An 8,200-nucleotide genomic window follows, 5' to 3' on the forward strand; every position below is an offset into this window, starting at 1 on the left:
ACCACTCCTGGTCGTTCCAGTAAAAAACATCCCAATTCCAATTTATTCAGCGGGCTCCTCATAGCAGATCCGTGGACACACACAAATAAAGTGTATTTTTCATAAACATGAGCGATATTGTTGATGAAACCACGTCTATTGTACTCAGCACACTCAGTGGAATGCAATCATGTCAGTTTCATGTAATAATAGTGTATAATTTCCATAAACATTTAGTAGAATTGAAAAGATCCCATCTGCAACCTATTTAATGGGCTTCTGTACAGGTCCCGTGGACACAAGTGAATAGAGTATTTTTCATTAATATGAGCAATATTGTTGATGAAACCATCTCTACTGTACTCAGGATATTCAACATAACCCATTCATGCAACTTTCAGGTCATAAAATAGTGTAATTTGCATAAAAAATTAATGTCCACGGAACCATTATGAAGGGCCCGCTGAATAAATTGGAAATGGGATGTTTCTTTGTTTGATTAAAAATATAATTCATATTGGGGCCAGGGCCTAGGGGCTTTGAATGCTTGACTGTGGGGCCCTCACATATGACGTGGAAAAGGACCAAAGTCCTCAGCATTTGGGAAGACCTTTAAAAAAAATCTGTATAAATATTCAGGGAAAAATACATACATGTGCTCGCACCTTTTCTGCCCATTTGACCCGTAAAGGAGATTGTAGGGTCACCAAACTTTTCCGCCCGATCGAGGGGGTCCCCTTCAGACAAAGATTTTGAATTCGGCTCGATCGGACCCTTCCGAGCCGTGCCCGCGAACACGCTATAGTTAGCCCATTCAAATAACTTGAAAGAGGGACTTTTTTGGAAGGTCCCAGGGGGCCCAAATTCGGCACGGTGGCCCCTGGGGCCCTCCCGAGCGAGGTACCGACAGTGCCGGGCACTAGAGCAAACATTTTTTGGGGCTCTCGCACAAAATCTCTGCCGCAGGCCTCTCAGTCTCTTACACAGCAAGACCCTTTTGAGAGATTTTTAACTTTGGAAAGGGTGCATTGTTCCACAAGGTCCTAGAGCCTCGTGCTTCGGGGCTGTGCGACAGGGGCCCCTAAGTAGCCAGAATCCCAAACCTCGAGGTCCTACGACCGGTCGTCTCCGAACGGGGGACATCCCGTTTGCCAACTGATATTGTAGCAGTTTGACGGACACGTGGTCCCTTTTTTGAGCTTTTGAAACCTAAAGGAGGTCGTAGGGTGACCAAACTTTCCTGCTCATTTGAGGGGCCCGTGATGATACGCAAATGTCACCCTCTAGTCGATTGGCCCTTTCGGAGCCGTGTCCGCAAACCCGGTATGGCAAACCCATTCAAATAAACTGGAAGTGGGTCTATTTTAGAAAGGACCCAGCGGCCCCAAATTTGCCACGGTGGCCCTTGGGGCCCTCCCGAGCAAGGTATCGACAGCACAGGGCCCTAGAGCAAAGGGACATTTTTTGGGGCTCTCACATGAAATCTCTGCCGCAGGCCTCTCTGTCTCTGCAAGACCCTAGAGCCTCGTGCTTCAGGGCCGTGTGACAGGGCCCGCTAAGTAGCCAGAATCCCAAACCTCGAGGTCCTACGACCTGTCGTCTCCGAACGGGGGACGTCCCGCTCGCCAACTAATCACGTAGCAATTTCCCCTAAAGGAGGGTGTAGGGTCACCAAACTTTCCTGCCCGCATGAGGGGCCCGTTATGATAAACAAATGGTGCGCTCGGTTCAATCTGAGCTTTTGGAGCCATGTCCGTGTACCCAGTATGGCAAACCCTTTCAAATAAACTGGAAGTGGGATATTTTTAGAAAGGTCCCAGCGGTCCCAAATTTGACAGGGGGGTTCATGGGACTCCCCGGAGCATCCTGCAGAGAGTGCTGGTTGAATGGAGCGACTTTGCATCGGACGTCATAAAATGGCCAGGGGAGGCGCCGGTGTACTCCCGCAGGTCGAGGATGCCTACCCACTGCAAAAGGAATGCGAGGGGTTGCATTTGGTAAATATAGTGGGGAAGCGGACAAATAGTGGGTCCATGGGATGGGGCGGCGGTCAGGAGGGGTAAGCGGGCAAATAGTGGGTTCGTGGGACGAGGCCCTCACTTTCAGGGACCCTAGGTAGGGAGACAAACGAATAGTAGTCTACCGGGACGTAAGGGCCCCCGTGTAAGAGCCCCATCCATTCACCCAAAGGGGGAATGGACACATCGCAGGGTTTTGGACGTGTATTCCCCCTTTTACCCCCAAAATACATTGGAAGTGGACATTTAAAGGGTCCCTGGACCCCCATAGGGAGGTCAGAAGGTCGGCGTCGCCCCCTACCGGTGTCCAAAAGCCCCCTATCCCGGGGTCATTAAACTGGACGTTACGGGGGGGCGAGATAAGCCAGTTAAATAATTGGCATTCGTCATCCAAATTCACCCTACGATCCCTTACACCCATTACGCGACACTTGACAATTTATTTGAATGGGGTTTTGTCTGCAAACCTGCTATATGTACTTACAGCATGTTATCAGCATTCAGTTCAAAAGCCAGCAACTCTGATGGTATGGGGGTGCATAAGTGCATACGATATGGGCAGACTGCATGTTTTGGAAGGCACTATGAATGATTAAAGATATAGAAAAGGCTTTAGAGCAAAATATACTCCCCTCCAGACGACGTCTATTTCAGGGAAGGCCTTGTGTATTTCAGTAGGACAATGCAAAACCACATACTGCAGCTATTACAACAGCATGGCTTTGTAGTAGAAGAGTCCAGGTGCTGATTTGGCCTGCCTGCAGTCCAGATCTTTCACCTATAGAGAACATGTGGCGCATCATTAAATGAAAAATACGTCAAAGATGATCATGAACTCTTCAGCAGCTGGAAACCTATATCAGGCAAGAATGGGACCAAATTCCAACACCAAAACTCCAGAAACTCATAACCTCGATGCCCAGATGTCTTCAAACTGTTTTGAAAAGAAGAGGAGATTCTACACCATGGTAAATATGCCCCTGTCCCAACTATTTTGAGACCTGTAGCAGGCATCAAATTTGAAATGAGCTCATTTTGTGCATAAAATTTAAAAATTTCTCAGTTTAAACATTTATGTTATCTATGTTCTATTGTGAATAAATAATTAGCTCATGTGATTTGAAATTCTTTTAGTTTTAATTTTATTCAAATTTAAAAAATGTCCCAACATTTCCGAAATTCGGGTTGTTAAAAAAAAAAAAATAAATCAAAGATTTACTCACTGCACATTGTTTTGAAATCAATTTATTTTTGTAATTAAAAACTTAAAAAAAAAAAGTTTTTCATTAATTAAGTTTTTTATATAATTAAAAATATTTTGTTTGTTTTTTAATTAGCTTTCAAATTCTGTCAGTTTCATAGCTAACAAACAATATGGATTTGAAGACATGAATTGTCAGGAACTGTGTCAGAGGAAACGAACACGGAGACGTGGATCAAAGCAACAGTCTTTAATAAATCCAAACACAGGGGATATCCACAACAAGGAATGGTTAGTGAACATGACACACGAACATGACGATTTAGACCTGACCAAGACAGAACGCACAGACTGGGACTTAAATACATGGGGTAGAGGACAATTAACATGACACACCTGAATCACATGAACACAATCAACGAGAGACAGAAACTGGGTCACTGAGAGCACATGGGGAGGAAAACATACACACAGACAGTCCAGGGGCGTGACAGTTCGCCCCCCTCCCAGAAGGCGTGTCCTCGCGCCGCAAGAACAACAAAGGGAGGGACGGAGGGGAACTCAGGTGGAGGTTCGGGTGGAGGACGGACACCCGGGGGGAGGACGGCAAACAGAGTCCAGGGTAGAGATGACGGAGAGCTGAGCCAGGGAGGAGACAGGAGGAGTCAGGGTGGACAAGATGGAGGGAGGAGCCAGGGAGGAGACAGGAGGAGCCAGGGTGGACCAGACGGCGGTGGAGCAGGTGGTGGAGGAGCCCGAGGCAGAGAGCCGATGAGCCAGGGCGACGGGGATGATCCAGAGGGCCAAGGGCGGAGCACATGGCTCAGGCGACCGAGGCAGGGATCCGGAAGAGGACCGCGACAGAGGACCGAGGAGGAGCCGAAGGGAAGGAGAAGCCTGACAGAGACGAAGGGACGGAGGGATGAGGCGCAGCCGGAGGAATGGAGTCCCGAGGTGACGGATGGACGACGACAGACCAAGGCAAACCCGGAGGGCCGAGGGAGCCCGGCGGAACCAGTGGACTGATGGGCCACGGCGGAGAGGAGGGAGCTAGGAACCATGGTGGAGCCACTGGGTCGACGGGCGGAGGCGGTGTCTGGGACTCGGAGGCTGGAGGTGGAGGCCAGGGATTCTCCAGCCACGCCGACGATGGAGACTGGCAGACCAGTCTCGCACCGTAGCGATGGTAGGCTGAAGGCGAGCAGAGGCTGTCAGACGACAGCGGTGGAGGAGGCAGATTTTTCACTAAATCATAAGAGTGTAACTGAAGATCCACCAGTAACTCTATAAACCCAGCTAGAATGGACGTCTATGATGATGATGATGATGATGATGCTGTCAGACCGAGCGTGCTCAGTGCATCCCGGCCTGTCTCCTCAAACAATAATGCGTTTGTGCCATAAACCGCCCACCCGGCCTCACTCTCGGTCTTACTCATTGAGCCTAAAACAAATAGTGAAACCACATGTTCAAATATACAATGGAGAATGGGCATGTCCGCATATATATCTGCCTCCCAGTCTATTAGTTTCCCTTCAAAATCCAGCAGTCCCAGGTCCCTTGTAAGCTCACTCTTAGCCATGGTGCAGTGGGTGGAGCTTCTCTCCACGCTCTCGCTGTCCACAGCCTTCTCCCTCATGGCGAGCATTGTAGCCGGCTCTCGCAGCTGGTCTGACGTCACTTGAAGCTCTGGCTCTGTGGCGATCGTCAGCTCTGTCTCGCCATTGGGCAATGGCTCGTCAGTCGCGGGCGGCGGGGTCGGACTCTCTGTCATTGGTGGGCTCGCGCTTTGGCTCCGCGCAGCGGGGTGATGGTGGGCTGGGCTCTGGGTCCAGCTGTGTTCTGGATCGTGGCCGGATGCTCTCCAGACACCGGATGATCGCCTCCCTCCAGTTCAGTTCAGTGGTGTCTGGGAGGTCAATGGGGCGATGGTAATTTGCCCCAATCCAGAACAGTGAGTTCAGCGCAGCGTCATCAAGCGCTGTTAAAACGGCGAGCTGGATAAACTCAACCGCATACTCCAAGATGGGAAGGTCCTTACGGGCTAGGGCGGTGAATTTAGCGGCGAGGGGATCCATAGGGGGAAAAAAACAAAGCACTGTACAAAACACGGAAAACAAACGGAGGGGAACACCAAATATACTTATTTTTGTTGGTCGGGTCTTCTGTCAGGAACTGTGTCAGAGGGAACGAACGCGGAGACGTGGATCAAAGCAACAGTCTTTAATAAATCCAAACACAGAGGATATCCACAAAAAGGAATGGCTGGTGACAGACAAACATGACGATTTAGACCCAACCAAGACAGAACGCACAGACTGGGACTTAAATACATTGGGTTTATGACAATTAACATGACACAACTGAATCACATGAACACAATCAACAAGAGACAGAAACTGGGTCACTGAGAGCACATGTGGAGGAAAACATACACACAGACAGTCCAGGGGCATGACAAAATGTTATTTCCAAACATTTATTATACAGTGAATAAAACAGCTTTTAAATAGTCAAATAATGTTATTTACTTCAGAAAAGACAACAATACAGGCTAACATAAGTTAAGGAGTTGGAGCAACTGGCAACTGATGTGTACTTTTGGTACTTTTAATATAAATTATTTGAATTCTGTCAGTTTTGTAGCGAAATACAACCAATATGTGCTACAATTAGCCTATAGTGCATTTTCCAGTATTCATCAAGTATTTTCCAACTTGAGCTGTCTGGCTGTATACAGTCTTTTATTTGAACAAAATAACTCAAAGTGAAATATAAACACACCTTACTCAAAATCACATATTTTGAGAATCAACTTTTTGAGAAAAAAAAACAAACCTTAAATAATAAGCATTGAAAATATTGTTACCATAATTTTTTAAGTAAATAGCTCATACCATTTTTTTACAGTGTGTTCACGCTCTTTAATGTGGCGTGTCAGATCGCTATATTCGCCTCAATCAATTAATTACTGCATGTGAATCAATCATCTTTTCGATTACAATGAGACATTCATTTCATTAAATTACTCTTTTTTTTTGTGAAAAGCACAAAGCATTATTACTATTATTGGGGGCAGTCACACTACACATAATAAATGCAATCGAAGACTTGAAATTTCCAAGCATACTGTCCCTGCTGCAAGAATATGACACATGCTATGATTTCTGCTATCCAACATATATTCAAAACAGTTGCCAGGCCACCGGAATTTCTCCCGGTGCTCCCATTTCGGGCCATTTGCATGTGCAACTCTCAAAATATTATAACTTTTATTTCTAATTGCTATTACTTCATTCTTGTAATTTAGACTTTATTCTCAAAATATTTCAACTTTATTCTCGCTACAACAGCGTCATCAAGCGCTGTTAAAACGGCGAGCTGGATAAACTCAACCGCATACTCCAAGATGGGAAGGTCCTTACGGGCTAGGGCGGTGAATTTAGCGGCGAGGGGATCCATAGGGGGAAAAAAACAAAGCACTGTACAAAACACGGAAAACAAACGGAGGGGAACACCAAATATACTTATTTTTGTTGGTCGGGTCTTCTGTCAGGAACTGTGTCAGAGGGAACGAACGCGGAGACGTGGATCAAAGCAACAGTCTTTAATAAATCCAAACACAGAGGATATCCACAAAAAGGAATGGCTGGTGACAGCACAACATGACGATTTAGACCCAACCAAGACAGAACGCACAGACTGGGACTTAAATACATGGGGTAGAGGACAATTAACATGACACAACTGAATCACATGAACACAATCAACAAGAGACAGAAACTGGGTCACTGAGAGCACATGTGGAGGAAAACATACACACAGACAGTCCAGGGGCATGACAAAATGTTATTTCCAAACATTTATTATACAGTGAATAAAACAGCTTTTAAATAGTCAAATAATGTTATTTACTTCAGAAAAGACAACAATACAGGCTAACATAAGTTAAGGAGTTGGAGCAACTGGCAACTGATGTGTACTTTTGGTACTTTTAATATAAATTATTTGAATTCTGTCAGTTTTGTAGCGAAATACAACCAATATGTGCTACAATTAGCCTATAGTGCATTATTTTCCAGTATTCATCACGTATTTTCCTACTTGAGCTGTCTGGCTGTATGCAATCTTTTATTTGTACAAAATAACTCAAAGTCAAATATAAACACGCCTTACTGAAAATCACAGATTTTGAGAATCAACTTAAAATAAATGAGCACACCTGCTGCAAGAATATGACACATGCTATGATTTCTGCTATCCAACATATATTCAAAACAGTTGCCAGGCCACCGGAATTTCTCCCGGTGCTCCCATTTCGGGCCATTTGCATGTGCAACTCTCAAAATATTATAACTTTTATTTCTAATTGCTATTACTTCATTCTTGTAATTTAGACTTTATTCTCAAAATATTTCAACTTTATTCTCGCTACAACTTTATTCTTGTTATTTTTTTTCTCAATATATTATCCTAGATTTTTTTAACGTGGCATTAAAACGCTGTCGTACATAATGTTATATGCCTTTATTCTCGAAATATTATTGGTCATAATAGTAGAACATAATTCATATAGCTACTTATGTATATTAGGCAGCTTGAAATGTGGAATTGAAATAAACAGCCAAATCGAAAACAAAATATAAAACTTTATGCAAATATGTATGAATGACCACTCTTGCATCACTCAAATTGTTTTTAATTAACTTTTAGTAAGACTAATTAAATCAGCATGCTGACTTGACTAGCTTAGCAGCCTACATATCACCAATGCCTGCGGAAAGCGCAATAAAGTGTGCGTTTACAAATAATGAAACCGTAAATGGGTTTTCCAAGTTCTTTTTACTAACTATTTGTGTGAATTATATTTTAAAGTGATATATATAACAATATGCTTTTTATTGTATGTATTAAACTATCAGACACTATGAGAAAACGAATTCCTGATTAGAGATCTCTAAAATGCAGCTATATTGAACATGGCACCTGATGACTAATTTAA

This window comes from Sinocyclocheilus rhinocerous, unplaced genomic scaffold (genome assembly GCF_001515625.1).
Source record: "Sinocyclocheilus rhinocerous isolate Xijiao unplaced genomic scaffold, SAMN03320098_v1.1 scaffold839, whole genome shotgun sequence".
Classification (NCBI taxonomy): Eukaryota; Metazoa; Chordata; class Actinopteri; order Cypriniformes; family Cyprinidae; genus Sinocyclocheilus; species Sinocyclocheilus rhinocerous.